Raw genomic sequence first — 16,820 nt, forward strand, 5'->3', positions numbered from 1 at the left:
AAAAGAATACTAGCATTTAATGATCCTTTATTATAAGCCAGTTATTGTGCTAAATGCATTTACAAACATGACCTCATGATCTCATCTGTTCTTCATAACTAGTCTCCCTCCCCTCCCTCCCCTCCCCTCCCTCCCTCCCTCCCTCCCTCCCTCCCTCCCTCCTTCCCTCCTTCCCTCCTTCCCTCCTTCCCTCCTTCCTTCCTTCCTTTTTATCAGAGAGGAGGTCTTGCTCTGTCATCCAGGCTGGAGTGCTGTGGTATGATCAGAGCTCACTGCAGCCTTCAACTCCTGGGCTCAAGCCTTGATCCTCCCACCACTTCAGCCCCTCAAGTAGCTGGGACTACAGGTGTGAGCCACTGCAGTAAGATGATCTTATTCTTGTTCCACAGATGAACAAAGTAAAATTTAGAGACCTGCAACATACCTTGGACCTGCAAATACTTTTATGTCTGTGTTTCTATAAGGACCTGTTCATTCCGGTTGTCTCAGTGGTCAGTGTGGATTGCCACATGAATAATTTGGTGGTGGCTTAAAAAACAAATATTTACTTCTTGCTCATGTTTCATGAGAGCTGCAGGTTGACTGTGGGTCAGCTGTAAGTCTGATGGGCTCAACTTGGCTGGATGAGTAATTTGGTGGTGGCAATTGGCATAGACCCTGAAATATAAAAGATAATGAGGAGCTCAATAAGGTCATATTGTATTATTTGTTCACAATTATTCAGTCCTTCCTTGCCTTTGCCATACTTCTGTGCAGACAGAATACATTGCCCTCCCTGCATTGACCTTGGACTTGGCCACTTCCTTTGGTTAATAAAATGTGTGTGGACTTGATATTTGCTGCCTGAGCAGAAGCTTTCAGTGGTGTAGTTTGGTGAGACCTACTTCAGCCTTGAACTCCCCCGTGAGAACAGCACACCTTAGAGAGTTGCTCTTCCTTCAGTCCTGGCTCCGGAAGAAGACAATACTTGTGGCTGAGTCGAATCCAGCAGAGCTGAGCCCAACAGAGTCACAGTTGACCCACAGTCAACCTGCAGCTTTCATGAAACGTAAGCAAGAAATAAATAGTTTGTAAAGCCATTGAGAATTTGGTGTTGTTTGTTGCTGCACCAAAAGCTGACCAGTACGGAGTTTGAACAGAAGTCTGGTTGACTCCAAAACCTTTTTAGAAACTCTCTGTGAAAATGGACACTACTTCCAGGATGATGTCTAATATTGTTTGGCTCTGTTATCCCCACCCAAATCTCATGTCAAATTGTATTCTTCGGTGTTGCAGGAGGAGTCAGGTGGGAAGTGATTGGATCACCGGGGGGTTGACTTCCCCTTTGCTGTTCTTGTGATAGTGAGTTCTCATGAGATCTGGTTGTTTAAAAGCGTGTAGTACTTCCGCCTTCACTCTCTTTTTTCTTCTCTGGCCATATAAGACATGCCTGCTTCCCCTTCACCTTCTGCCATGATTGTAAGTTTCCTGAGGCCTCCCAGTCATGCTTCCTGTATAGTCTGTGGAGCTGTGACTCAATCAAACCTCTTTTCTTAATAAATTTCCCAGTCCTAGGTAGCTCCTTGTAGCGATTCGAGAACAGACTAATACAGTATCTAATTTAACTAATCTGAGAACCTACTAGTGTTAGTAGTTGCTGAGGCTCTTACCTCCTTCAAGGCTTTGCTGAATTCCACTCTCTCACTGATACTTATCCTGAGCACCTAATTTAATTCTGCCACCTACTTCTCCAGCTCTACCTCTTCTGTCTTTTTTTTTTTTTCTGTTCATAAGTTTATTGTCTTTATCTGAAAAATCCTCATATAAAACTGTTTGGTTTAGCTCTCGGCAGCCCGTTCCTGAGCTCTGAGGGAGCTTGCCTTCTTTTGAGCTACCCAATCTTTCTTCTGAGCAAGGGACATTTTGGGGCGGTTCCACCTCTTCTTTTTAATTTCTTTCTTGTGCTTTTTTTCAGAGACTGGATTCTCTTGTATAGCAGCATGAACTTTCTTTTATACCTCCTCCATCATGTCTGCAGTTACGCTGTTCTTTATGCATTGAGAGAACTAAGCATCTTCATCTTCTTCCATTAAGTGGCACATGTCATCTGCAACACTCTGGCCCATGATGCGCTTCCGGTGTACTTCTGCATTAAATTTCTTGCTTTCAGAATCATAACCAAGGAATTGTTTGGTACCGTGAGGGATAGACAAACCTCCATCCATAGCTCCCTTCAGGGTGCCAAAAACTTTATAGCCAGTGGTATTCTGGCAAGGCCTGCATCCAAATAGCAGGTAAAGGCACCTGACTGATCATCAATGCTTTCCACCTTGTATTCATCGCCAGTCACCTCCACTTGGCTTTCATAGATCTTGTCCATGAGAAGCCTGCGGGCCAGCAGCAGGCCAGTACAATAGGCTGCAGCATAATTTGTCAGGCCAACCTTCACACCATACTTCGGCAATTCGTGTGCATATGCTGAGCAGACTATCATATTCCCCTCTGTACGGGCATAAGCAATCTGACAAATGATAGCTCTATCATCCTGTATTTGGGTGTGTTGTATGTATTTTTATACTGTATCACCAAGCATTTCTGAGCATAGTAATCGTTTTACCCTCTCGTCATCTTCTAAATTTCACTTGGTATCTCTTAAACTAGGCCTTATTCTTAACAAGTATGATAAACCCCATCCTGCAGAACAGAGACCACGTCCATGGCTCGACAGAGACCTGCAGGCCTGGTACTAGTGGGGGACAAGGGCCTTCTTCTGTACTTTTGATTCCCTTTACCTTGACCTACTTTTTTCTCCTTTTGAAAGCACCTATTGGCCCGGCGCGGTGGCTCATGCCTGTAATCCCAGCACTTTGGGAGGCCGAGGCGGGCAGATCACGAGGTCAGGAGATCAAGACCATCCTGGTGAACACGGTGAAACCCCGTCTCTACTAAAAATACAAAAAAAAAAAAAAAAAAAAAATTAGCTGGGTGTGGTGGCAGGCGCCTGTAGTCCCAGCTTCTAGGGAGGCTGAGGCAGGAGAACTCGGGAGGTGGGGGAGATTGCAGTGAGCCAGGATCGCGCCACTGCACTCCAGCCCGGGCGACAGAGCGAGACTCCATCTCAAAAAAAAAAAAAAAAAAAAAAAAAAAGAAAGCAACTATTGCCTTCTAAAATACTCTACAATGCACTTACTTATCATGTTTATAGTTTAAATGTCTCCCTTGCTGAATTTTAAGAGGGAAAGGGTCTTGCGTGTTTTGTTTACTGCAATACTTTAAACAATGCTTGGCACATAGAAGGGGCTGAAAAATATTTTTTTAATAAATGAAAACACGTCTGAAAGAATGGCAGCTGTTGTATTTTGGTAACATGACCAGTAGAGGTCATAGATGAGTTCTTTAATTATCTTGGAGCTACAACTACTATGTCTGTGTATGCAAGGATCTATTCATTCTAGATGTCTCGGTGATCAGTGTGGATTACTACACGAACAATTTGGTGGTAGTGATTAGCGTCGATCATGAAAACGGCTGAAAGGTACACATTAATGATGCGTCAGATTGGCTTCCCCTTCATATATGACCTAGTCTTGGGAGCCAAGCAGAGAAAAAAAAAAAAAAGAAAAGCAAATAGAGAATAGGATGCAAGTTAGGGCAGAAAGTGTTGGCTTCAAAGCTATGTCTGTCTGTATAAATTGCTTGGACATGGAAGTTAAATTTAAATAATCAGAGAAGATAGTAAAATGTTTATTTTCAATCACAAGCTATTTGTTTAGATTAATAATACCTCCTCCCCAAAGTCTGCGTGAGTGCGTGAGCTGGGGCAGCACAGGAGTATATACTGATAAAGCCTGTTAATACCAGGACACTTGACTGGCTTTTTCCTCTTCCCTTTTACCACAAAAAAACAGCAAACCACAAATCACAAGCCATGATTCGGCCTGAGTGTGGTTTATTCTCTCTGGCTTGATTGCTCGTGCCTAAATGTCACAGTACGTAACCACAGATATGGAGGTATAAAGAAATGATGACTCTGGATCAGAAGCGAATACTTTCCTTTTGATTGCATATGGATTTTGATAGATTGATTAGTTCAAGGGTAAACATTTGAGAAGGAAGAAAATGTACTTTATTGATTGTCCCCCACGCATCAGGCACTGTGATAGCTACTTTCCCATGTCATCTCACTCCCTGAAGTGAACAGTGTCAAAGATAGCATCTAGAACTTAGTAGAAGCTCAGTAAATTGTCAAATGAGTCAGTGAACAGTAAATGACTCTTAGGAAGAAGCATCTGTTTCTCTGTTTTGGTTTGGTTTGTTTGAGCCGGGGCTGATTTGTTATATTTTTTATGCTTATGTTTAGTGTTTTTTATTCATTACAGGCATCCATCTCCTGGGTCTGAAAAGTAAATAGAATGTGCTCCCTGTCATGAGACCCCGAAGGGTGGGCCTGGATGGAGAGCTAGGATAAGGAGATGCTAATTCTGGTCCTGCTCTGAAAATGAACCATTCCCTTTGATTATATATGATAAATCATTACATAATTCCTACCTTTTCTACTTCACAACATGTAGTGAGATAAATGTAAGATGCCATATTTGGAAGGTTATTGAGTTTTTAAATGGGAAAGTTAGTCAATAAATGGGAATTTAATGAAAAGTTTTGCATGAGGCCCATTGTGGGGGAAGTAAGACTAAAGCACAAACTCTACCCTGTATCACACATTGCTAGCCTTGTATAAATGCATGGATGAACAAAACAGAACAATGATCTCAAAATCGCACACTACTTGCTCGATGCTGCCTTAATGGAGGATGTGGATTTCCAGACTGAGGATCTCCATTGTGTGGGAATATCAGAGATAATGTTTTTTTTTGAGCTTGGGGTTGGTAAAGGGCCAGAGACCTTAGTTCTTACACTATTCTGAGGCATGTCGCCAGATAAATGCAGGGGTAGATTCTCTTATGGGATGATGTAGAAAGAGAATATGCCAACTTTTCAAAAATGTCTTTAGTATGGGGCGGGTAGGGTGGGAGGATGTGGAAGATCACTGTTGGAAGACTTTCCTCTAAAAGTTTATGGAAGTTCATTCTCGCACTAACAGAAGTAAAATAGGATTTTTTTTCTTCCTCTCTTTTTCTTTTCTTCCTCTCCTTTTTCTTTTCTTCCTCGATAGCACGTAGAACTTTCGTTGGCTGTCAGACACGTAGTATATAAATTGCAAGCATGATCATCACACAGAATGTAAATATGCCAAGTGCACATGAACAAATTAGAGGTTTCTTAGTCAAATCCAAGCAAATATGTACCTGATAATGACTTTGGCTGAAACATGTTTTTACATTTTATAGTATGTTCACATTTGCCAGTGGTTAGCAAAGATTAAGCTTGCCAGACTTTAATATGGCACAAATGCCATGTTCAAGGCAAAGTCAGTGGACTATTACAGGATCTGGCAAATCAAAAACATTATCAACAGCTGTGGTTTCCAAAGGTTTTGTGAGACTGGAATAATCAAGTTGTGTGCATTTTAAGTGGTCATTAATTTTCCCGGTGCTTTTTAAAAATATAACTTATGATCATGAGTAGCTTCACATGGTGTAATAGTTATAATCAACTTTTGGTTAGGTGTGATAATGGCCAGAAGGCAAAAATTAATTAAGTCCCTAATTATTTAATTAAGGATTTATAGAGTGGCTTCTATATTCAGGGTCATGTATTTTGTACTAATTGTAGCCACTCACTTCACATCCCTTCCCATCCTTACTTTTACCAGAATTGTAATAAGTGTTCATTCGAATTTCACTGAATTCCATTGATCCTTACTGGTGGACACATCTTTGGATTATCCTTCAAAGGAAGGATAATGAAGAAAAACAGTGATTCTATATTGCTAAACAAGAGACCTTTGTATAGTGAAATTTAGTAGTATGATTCTATCTGATGCTAAAAACCATTTGAAAAGGGACAGAAGATTAACATTTTGTCTAATCTAGTAACTTGAATTGATAAAGTTTTATCATGACTATGACCATATATGATACCAATCATTATCAGTATCTTGGCTTTTCATTTAATATTTTAATTGCTATAATTATAACCCTGGACAATTAAAAATTACCTTTTCAATAAAGCTGGAAACAAAAGGAAAAAATTGCCTGTCAAAGATTATCTAAACTCACATTTTCTCTGTAGGGTCTTGGAATTTACTGTTTTATAAAAAGCAGTCTCCAAGGATTATGTTTTCTCTTTGGATGGGTGTTTCAGCTACGCTGAAGGAGACTTCAGTGATTCATGATTCACCTGTTTTTCTCCATAATATAATTGCGAAGAAACTGCTATGAACCTCATGACATTGAACTGGCTAAGAAAAAAAAAATCTTAACTATTAATATACTAAGTGTACATTTTCTTTAAAAAGTGACTTTGTTAGTTTCAAATATTTTTAATAACACACTTAATGCTTACAGAGTTGATTTATCACCAACAATGTTGCTTAGTAAATGTCTTTTGAAGATGTTTTTAATGCAAAGATAAGGCTTCATCTAAGATATACAAATCTAAGTTCATACATGAACTATATCTTCAAGTCATTATTGTTTTTCTAGAGGCCAAAAACTTAGTTGGCCCTATAGATAATTTTATTGAAATGAAACAATGTTATCAAGAAAAATGCTTTACCATTTCAGTACTTTATCCAGTCTTCCCTAATCAGTTTAGCACATTCACTTGCATGGTTGATAAAGAAAGCGTTTGCTAAAAAAGTTAAAATAAAGGTAATCTGAAGAAATTATTCTAAATTTGAAATTTAGTTTAAATGATTAATAATAAGAAAACCTTATATTTGTAACCTTATTGTGAATAAAATACTTTCATATAGTATAATTCTCTTTTTTTTTTTTTGGTCTTTTATCTCTTTTATTTTCAATTTTTTAAAAAATTTTTTCCTTATAGCATTTCCCTGTGACTGTAATACCTCCAATGGAACCTGTCTTAGTCCATTTTCTGGTACCACATCAGAGTATTACAGACTGGGTAATTTATAAAGAAAAGATGTTTATTTGGCTTATGGTTCTGGAGTCAGGGAAGTCCAAAGGCATAGTACTAGTATCTGCTCAGCCATTGAGGAGGGCCTCCTTGTTGTGTCATCCCATGGCAGAAAGCAGAAGGGCAAGTGACAAATGCAAGAGACAGAGAAAGAATAGAAAATACTTACTCTTTCATCAGGAGCACACTCCTGTGATAAGTAACCCACTCCCACAATAACAGCATAAATCTACTCACGAAGGCAGAGCCTTCAGGACCTGATTATCTCTCAAAGGTGCCTCTGGTCAATACTGTTATGATAGCAATTAAATTTTAACATGATTTTGGAGGGGACAGTCAAATCATATCAGAACCTTAACATACAGCTCATATTGAGGGTTTTTAGGGAAAAACTTGAGCAGACCACAAAAACTTCAGATACATAAGGACAACATACACGCCTTATTTAGCCATGCTCTGTGGGGCTTCATACTATTATCATTCAGCTATTTGGATTAGTCTAATTTCTTAACAAAATAGAAATTGTATTTATTCTCAAAATGGCAAAACTGATATAAGAATTTACAAGGCAACAATTCAGCCTATTACAAATAGATAATTCCATTGTGTGTCAACATGTCACTTAGAAATAAAAAATATTATAAGCTGTTTCTTCTAACCCACAGTAGCCTTATTAAAAGTAGATGATATAAACCTTGGATATGTCAGGCCAGGATGTGTTTGATTGGCGCAGATCATTGCTCAACTGATGTAGGACTACCTTCTGGACCATACAATATGTAAGGCCATTTTCTACTATACTGTGCTTAAGAAACGTGTGAAGCTAGGCTGGGTGCAATGGCTCATGCCTGTAATCCCAGCACTTTGGGAGGCCAAGGTTGGTAGATCTCCTGAGGTCAGGAGTTAGTGATCAGCCTGGTCAACATGGTGAAACTCCGTCTCTACTAAAAATACAAAAATTAGCTGGGCATGGTGGCATGGGCCTGTAATCACAGCTACTCGGGAGGCTGAGACAGGAGAATTGCTTGAACCCAGGAGACAGAGGTTGCAGCGAGCCAAGATCACGCCAGCCTGGGTGAAAGAGCAAGACTTCATCTCAAAATAACTAAAATAAAATAAAATAAAATAAAATAATAAAAAAATAAAATAAAATAAAGTGTGAAGCCCATCATGTTGAATGACTTTGTAAACCAAAGCACAACAAGATGCTATATAGAAATTGTCAGTCATCATCTATTTCTGCTAACTTTCCAAGTTCCTATGCCAATTGTCAGGAAAAAGATTGCATATACACTTTATGACTTCTTAAAGACAAGAATATGCTGGTGTGGAAATACTTTCACAGTTCTGTAACATCACTGGAAAAATTTAAGGCTGAGTAATCCATAAGTAAAAGCACATTTTCACAGGGCAAAAGAGACAGAGTTACCAGTAAGTTGTCAATTTCATGACCACCATTTTGCCTTTTTAATTTGGTTTTAGGACATTCTTTTCATTTTCCAAGGCTTCACATTACTAATTAGGGGGATTTTGCCATAAATTCAGAAGGCAAAGCTGTTCAAAAAGATCACTGTATGCTTTTCTTGAGTTTGATTCAACAGCAAGGAATTTTCTGGTCGTTTTAATTGATAGCTGGCTTTCCAGTAGTTTTCCAGTGCAGTAAACCTAATTCACCCCACTTATTTTCAAAGATATCCACTGTGTGTCTCTCACACGTATACTGGATCTCTTCCTGTTTTCCCTAGGGGGGAGGTATGATGGACTACTATATTTCCAGGCCTATAGTTCTTTGTGCTGTTAGAGCTCTGCATTCTTTTAGTCCACTGGCCAGGGCCCAATGAGACTCTCTGATCAGCATGAGGGCTGGATTCTGAACATTCGTTCCTGACACCAGAATGCCTCATCAATCTTTTATCCAGTGGGAGCCTTGCCAGTGCCAATTTACTCATGGAATAATATTAGCTCATTTCTTCTATTCTTGCCTACTGCATTCTTCTCCCTCTCCTGCTCCCATGTCTCCAGGGACATAAGAGGGTGTTTCACTGATTGCTATAATGATAGTAATAGGTGATATTTATTGGGCACTTACAATGGGCCAGACAATCCAAGAACTCCACACATCGAGCAAGAATGCTTCCTTAGGCCTAGCTGTCAACACTCCCACTGTCACTTCCGTGCCATCATGCCCATGCCATGGGGGGCTGACGCCCCAAGCTAACAGTTCTCCTGGGGTAAGTGTGCCAGATTTCACAAGTAAAAATATAGGAAGTCCAGTTACATTTGAATTTCAGAGAAACGGTGAAAAAAATGTATATCCCAAATATTGCATGACACAGTTATACTAAAAATTATTTATTGTTTACTTGAAATTCAAATGTAACTGGGCTTCCTGTTGTTTACTTGGCAGCCCTGTTTGGTAGCCTGTCTGTACTACAACTGTGGAAGTGAGCCACAAACCCCAACGTGCCCAGGTTTCTCCTCATTCATCCGGATGTTTGAGATTGGGTCCCAGAAAATGAAGCAGAGAAAAAAAACCACTGGTGTCTGATTTCCTCTTCTCCTCCCCTCCCCGACTTCTTGCACTTTCAACTCCGTCCACTGCATGTCCACATCCCTACTCCAGGTGTAAGTATATGTGGATGCACAGTGTACATAAAATCTGTGATCTAGTCAGCAGGTCCTATTTATTTTTATTTTATTGAGACGGGGTCTTGCTTTGTTGCCCAGGCTGGAGTGTGGTGGCACGATCACGGCTCAATGCAGCCTCAACTGCCTGGGCTCAAGCGATCCTCCCACCCCAGCCTCTCAAGTAGCTGGGAGTACATGTGTGCTCCTCCACACCCAGCTAACTTTTAAAAAATTAGTACTCGTGGAGATAAGGTCTCGCTGTGTTTCCCACGCTGGTCTTGAACTCCTGGGCTCAAGCAGTCCTCCTGCCTGGGCCTCCTAAAGTGCTGAGATTACAGATGTGAGGCACCTCACCTGGCATCAAGAATTATTATCTTGCTGTTGATTTGGAAAGCTTATTTGGATGTCAGAAACTAAATATTAACTCTTTAAATAACTTTGCATTCCTGATGCCTTACTTTGATCTCTCCCTGCTACCCTTGCAGATCAATGGCTCTCTGGCTAGTAAGATATCAAGAAATGCAAAAGAGAAATGCATACTGATGTAATTGTGAGGAGGAGGATTTTGCAAATTAAATTATATGAATTTTTTAGCGTTGTCTGTCTTTCCCCCTTTTTACCACCCTAATCCAGAATTTAATCTTTATGAGCATATAGACGCTAATGTGGGAATGCTAAAACAGTGCCAGGCCCTGCCTGGTAAAAATCTGTTGAACGACTTTTCCAGTGAGGAAAATGAGACTTAGGAAGTTAGTTTGCCCCATTTGCACAGCAGAGCTGGGCTTCACATGTTGATCTGACTAATTCGTGAGCCCTAGCACATCACTGCCATGTATTTCTGCCTATCTGCTGTCTAGCAGTTCATACAGTTTCTGTGTGGTTTGATTTTCCTCTTGAAATTTGGTTTCAATGTGGAAAAATCAAAAACAAGAAATGCGTTTCTTCTTTAGCTCAACAAAAGGGACTTTTCAACACTAGCAACAAAAGGTAAAGGAAAAACTGAAGAAAAACAAAAAGAATCTCAAAAGCATAGAACCATCATGTGTATAAAGTACTGCTTTCTAATCGTATGATGACCAAAGGTCTTTTTATTCTGCCTCCTGTCTGAGAGTCCAATGCGAATGCCATGATCTTGAGATAATAATTTCTTGCATAGGGCCACATATAGCCTATGGGAAGAGGCACCTTTTGCTGGGCAGACACGGTGCAGCTCCATGGCACACAGCCTGGTAGGAGGAGCGCAGACTGAATCTTAGCTGCACTTGCTGCCCTGGCCAGGCACCCTCATGGACTGGACAGCCAACACCTCCAACACCTCTATGGGTAACGGCCTTTTCTTGGCATATCTGGCCATTGGACCAGAGGTAGCTGTTAAAAAGTGGGAAATCTTTCCTTTCCTCCTGGGTCCTTGTCTGTTTTCTACCACGCGCTCTCTGGGCATCTTGTCCCCTCCCTCCCAACTTGTGCTGTTTTATCGTCCATCAGATCTTCTTCCAGGAAAATTACCCCATTTCCATTTATGTCCCCACGTCCAACCTGAGCAGGCAGGCAAACACAACTCCCTCAGCTTCCTAAGGCCCTCTCACTCATGCCTGCTTTCATCTTTCTAGCTTCCCACTGATTTCCAGGGCAAGTAGCTAATGCCCTTTGGCCCCAGTGAAGACCTTGCTTTTCCCAGACCAGGTCAATATATCTGCTTACCTCTTGAGCTTTGTGTCAAAGGGAGACAGAAATGGAATCACACTTTACCCTTGAACAATATAATTCGTGTCAGAAATAGTCAGAACTTTTTCTTTGATTTTGATGACAGAAAAACTCAAACTATAATTATTCAACAAACAGCATTGCTGGGGAAATGTTTACTAGAATAACAGTTTGAAGCCACTGTGGGATTTAAAATGATACACTTTCTGTGGCACCTTAGGCTTCCATGTGTTATTCAAAGAGAAATTCTCACTGTTAATATAACCAGAAAGGATAACATTACATTTGTTAGTTCATGAAGAGAGACATATCATTTGATCTTGAACTCTCCCCTTCAGGACATCCTTCTTGGAGGCTGTACACCTAAGGCAATGCAGTGGAATGCATGAAAAAGAGGGGAGACTTCAAGAAGAGGAGGGTTGTTTGTAAGAATCTGATCTCCATTAAGAATAGGGCCAGAGGAAATACATTTGAATTGCAGAAGGAAGAATTTAGGCTAGATCCAAATACTCTCTGACTGCATGGGTAACCAGTAAAATAGGTGTCCACCATCTATTATGTGGTGGATGTAACCAGTACATTAGATGTAAAATAGAGGGTAAACAATACCTTTTTTAGGAAGATCCATAAAATTTTGATAGAAATCGCACTGCTAAAATTCAAAAATCATAAGACCTTCTGAATACCCTAACCAACATATAAATTTGCATTCCCTTACTCACTTTTCCAATATCACTCTTATTTTTTTTCTAAAGAATCCCTCTAATTATTATTACTCAATTCAGTAAAATAATATACTTTTAAAAAATATATTGTTGGGTTTGACTAAATTGATCAAATTGAAAGTTAATTTTGGTGTGTAAAGACATGATCTTGTAATGTTCCGACTCAAAGATTTCTATTAAAGTCATACCAAAGAAAAATAGAAAATAGAAAGAAGAATTCCAAATATTAGAATTAAGGTCTAAATCCTGACTTCGCCAGGGAGAGCTGGATTTCTTTGAGAATGGGGTTGTTCCTTTCTTTTTATTTTTGCAAAGCTGATTTCCAGAAACCTTTCTAGTAGGAAACCATTCATACTCTCTATTTTGTTTTGGAGACTATGAGAAAAAAAATTTTTGAGACAAAACCTTGCTCTGTCACCCAGGTTGGAGTGCAGTGGTGCCATCATAGCTTACCATAGCTTCAAACTTTCAAACTCTCGGGCTCAAGCAATCCTCTCACTTTAGCCTCCTGAGTAGTTGGGACTATAGGCCCATACCACCATGCCTGGCTAATTTTATTTTATTTTTTATGTAGAGACAGGGTCTTGCTATGTTGTGCAACCTGGTCTCTAACTCCTGGCCTCAAGTGATCTTCCTACCTTAGCTTCCCAAAGCGTGTGATTATAGGAATGAGCCACTGAACCCATCCTGAGAAAATTTTGAACCATGTTCGTGAGGGGTGAGCAGAAGGAGCTGCTCTCTCCATATGGATTGTATTGTTGATTGAGACGGGCACATAATTGCACAAATTTTCTTTTCACTTTGCTTAAGAAGACATTTTCAATGTAAGTCCATAAGGAATCAAATGTGGTTATCAAACCAGTCCATTTCCAGAAGTGACTCCACATCCAAAGGAATCCTGACATATAATAAGAACAAAAATGTTCAAAGTATAAATACATGAAAAATAACATTAGCTTTGCTTTCTAGAAATGTGGCTAAGGTCTTCTGAAAGCTCTCTTACTATAAATCACTTACATAAGCTAAAATATAACAAGCATGCTTTTAAATGCTACAAAGAAAGTAAGGAAAATACCCTGCAAACTGATCATTTGATGGCTAGGGGTTTAGTTTTTTGTCAGTATAGTTAACAATGGGTTTGGATTTTAATGGCCATGAAAGTACAGGAGACAAATCTTTGGACCTGTGAAAGGCAGAAATTTAGACTTAAGACCCTTAAATAAAGAACTTTTGAATTACTGTAGATCTGTGAAGCAGGAGAACTGAAAATGTTCATCCTCTTCCATTAGGAGACAAACTTTTGCGCTTGGCCTGATCTACTAGGAAAAGAGGAAGCAAAGGAAAATCCTGAGGATATTAGAAACCTGAACCCTAGGCTGCTCTCACTCAGATTTAGAGTTTGAGTTTATACTCTCTGGATGACCTAGATTCTGCACAAAATAATGTAAAAAGCATTCTCAGGTTGATAACAATACTGGTGCCTCCTAATATGAGTGACTAAAAGCCTTCTCTAGGAAGACTTATTTTCAACCTAGGTTGCATAGGAATCCTGTAGGTAAAGTCCCACCCAACATGAACTCACAATTCTAAATTACAAAATACAGGAAAGGCAGGGCATGCTGGCATATGCCTGTAATCCCAACACTTTAGGAGGCCCAGGCAGGAGGATCACTTTTGCCCAGGAGTTTGAGACCTGCCTGGGCAACATGCTGAAACATGTAGAGACAGCATGTCTCCACACAAAATACAAAAATTAGCCAGGTATAGTGGCATGTACCTGTAGTCCCAGCTACTTGGGAGGCTGAAGTGAGAGAATCACCTAAGCCTGGGAGGTAGATGCTATGGTAAGCCATGATCATGCCACTGTACTCCAGCCTGGGTGACAGAGTGAGGCCCTGTCTCAAAAAAAAAAAAAAAAAAAAAAAAGAGAGAGCGAGCGAGAGAGAGAAAATACAGGGAAAAACAATCTAGAGTCATCAGAAAAGCAGCCAATATAATTAGATCCTCATTTAGAGAGAGACTAGAAAATAAACATGTTTACAAAGATGAAAATGATAGACAGTGGGGACTCCAAAAGGGCAAGAGTTGAAAAACTACCTAAACTACCCAGTGGGTACAATGTTCACGATTTGGGTGATGGGTTCAGTAGAAGCCCAAACCCCGGCATGATGCAGTATACCCATGTGATGAACTTGCACATGTACCACTGGCATCTAAAATAATTTTTAAAAAGAAAAGAAGTATGTTTAAAACTGTTAAAGAGAAAAGGCAAACAGTTCTACTGATGGGCAAGGGGGTACTGCATGTTATTTGAGGGACCACTTCCTGTGGCATAGTCTGGGGATCAAGCAGGGGAACTGAGCATGGTAGTGGGCAGGGCTCCTGGCCTTTGACTGTGGACCAGGAGGCAGAGGGAAGTTTCAGTCTGTACTCCAACTGAAAGTGAGTTTGGAAAACAGACTGATTAATTCCAAAAGGGTAGAAACAGCAAGAACCCAATGAAAGTAAAGCACGACAAAGCTAGTGAATTTAGAAGGTAGAAGATGTGGTGTACTCTAAGGCAAAAAACACAAATATAAGTACCTGTTCATAAGTCACCTTTAAAGGAGTCTGTGATTGGAAGCTGGTTGGGCCAATAGAGGTATTGCTTTGCCTGTAAAGTGATGCCAGATCCAATAAAAGAGACTATGCTAGGGCTTTAATAGCAAATTTTAATGCCTTGAACTATAGATATTTAACTAGAGTTTGGTTTCTCCCATCCCTGCCCCAGGAATGTCTACCCTTTGTTATGTGAGTATAGGAGGCAAAACTTCCAGGGTCTTCTGTCTGATCATCTTCCCAATGAATGGGACAGAAAGTTTCTTAGCACTAGAACTGGGCCTTGATATTTTATCATAGTATGAATTCCTGTCATGCCAGGTCTGTAGGTAGTACATCACCATGCAAGGAGGTGTGTTGAAGACATGTGATGGTTACTTTCATCCACATTCAACTGTTTGGAACTTTTTGGTACCTGTTTTTTGATAAGGAATGGAATAGTCAATTAAATAAATAAAATCAATTCAAACTGTTTGCTTAAGAAACTTCCAGATTTCCAGACAGGAATCACTTGTCTTCACGGACAAAATCCAACTCAGAGGTAAAAGTCAGATTAGCATAACTTGATGAGGATACATATAGTGGTTGCACATTGTGATGTTGTCAAATGAAGCATTCTAGTTGAGTAGGAAGAATTTAAAGCTGGTATCATGGGATCTGGAAAATCAGCCAGCAGTAATTTTTTTCCCTCCCTCCCTCCCTCCCTCTTTCTACATACTTTACAGGTCCGTCTTTCTTTCTTTCCTTCCTTCCTTCCTTCCTTCCTTCCTTCCTTCCTTCCTTCCTTCCTTCCTTCCTTCCTTCCTTCCTTCCTTCCTTCTTTTTTCTTCTTTCATGTTTCCTGACATCGATAAAAGGGAGATTCCTCCTCCTCTTCCTCGCCTTACTCCTCCTTCTCCTCCCTCTCCTCCCTTCTCCTCATTCTTCCTCCTCTCCTCTCTCTCCCCACCCCCTCCATCCTGGTCATTCCTTTTATCTCAGTATCTGTCTTTGTGGATAACTCTTTCTACCCATTCACCTGTATCTGCTGAATGCTGGCCTCAGCCCCTGTGTCTACATGACCTTCCAGCCCAGCTCCCCAGAGTTTACCATGTGCCACACTCTAGGTTTCGGTTCTGTCAGGTGCCTCCTCTTGCCTGAGGCAAGCATGGAGGGAGTGGAAAGTAACCATAGTCCTAAAAGGTATAGAAAGGGAGAGAGTAGAGTTTATTTTTACCTTCTTGAGTAGAAATACAGCCACTCTTTGCCCTGCAGTATAATTTTCAAGCTACCCTATACGTTTAAGGCAGCTGGGCATCTCGGAGTGCTGTGTGATGATTTATTTGTGCAGATTTATGTAACACTACCTTGTTCTCTTAGATTTCGTTGAAGCTGGTGGTCTTTGTTATAGCTTGTGGTTCATGATTTATCTGAGGATTACATGAGGAATTTTTTTCTCTAATGGTGTGGTAAAGGGCAGAGGAGGATCTCCCCTTTACAGATATCAGAAAGCATGAAAAAACATAATTGGATTTAATACTTTGTAGATATTCTGTTTTTCTTCCCAATTATTTGATTTCATTTAATATACATATTCTTTCTCTTTTTCCTAGCTTTAGAAGCAAACCAACAAAAGCAGTTTGGACTTTAGTAACTTTTTTTAGAGCAGCATTTAGAACAGTTTGCATGTTCTGAGGAATATTATATGTGTGTGTGAGTGGGGTAGGGATTCACACTGAATAAATTTTAGAAATAATTAAACAAAATAAAGCAGTTTCCTTTACTGCAAGACTTCTCTGATCCTTTGATATGCTGATAGGCTTTGTGATACTCCAAATTATAAAGATAGTTTTCCCAAATGTATTTGACCTTCCAAAAAAACATAGTCACGTAAACAGAAGCTTTTAACCTTGTTGTGTCTGCCAATGCCAAGTTCTGCTGCTCTTCTGACCCAAGAGATTGTCTGATCCTGTGCTGGATGAATCTCAGTGACACAGCCTGCCCTGTACACTCTGCTCTGCGATGCAAGGGCCAAGACTCTGAAAAGTGTATTTTGCTTGGTCGGTGAACTTCCTCTTAGGATGCCCTATGGGGACTCTGGGCTGCAGGCGGGACAGGGATTTTCCTTCTTCCTGTTTGCTTGCTGTTTCTAGGTGTCACCCT

At 40.1% G+C, this 16,820-nt stretch overlaps 1 long non-coding RNA gene and 1 pseudogene across 2 annotated transcripts in view; both read right to left on the reverse strand.

Moving 5' to 3' along the window:
• The window catches only part of LOC696638 (scrapie-responsive protein 1), a 136,409-nt gene that overhangs the window by 29,443 nt on the left and 90,146 nt on the right, over positions 1–16,820 (reverse strand). The window contains exon 1 of one of the 2 annotated variants that reach the window (XR_013417587.1): positions 425–657. The exons of the other annotated variant lie outside the window; for it this stretch is intronic. This is a non-coding gene — a long non-coding RNA (scrapie-responsive protein 1). Of the gene's footprint in view, positions 1–424; positions 658–16,820 lie in introns of those variants that run through there. 2 annotated transcript variants of the gene reach the window in all.
• Positions 1,574–2,672, reverse strand: LOC697285 (large ribosomal subunit protein uL18 pseudogene; annotated as a pseudogene).

The sequence above is a fragment of the Macaca mulatta genome, chromosome 5, assembly GCF_049350105.2.
Source record: "Macaca mulatta isolate MMU2019108-1 chromosome 5, T2T-MMU8v2.0, whole genome shotgun sequence".
NCBI lineage: Eukaryota > Metazoa > Chordata > Mammalia > Primates > Cercopithecidae > Macaca > Macaca mulatta.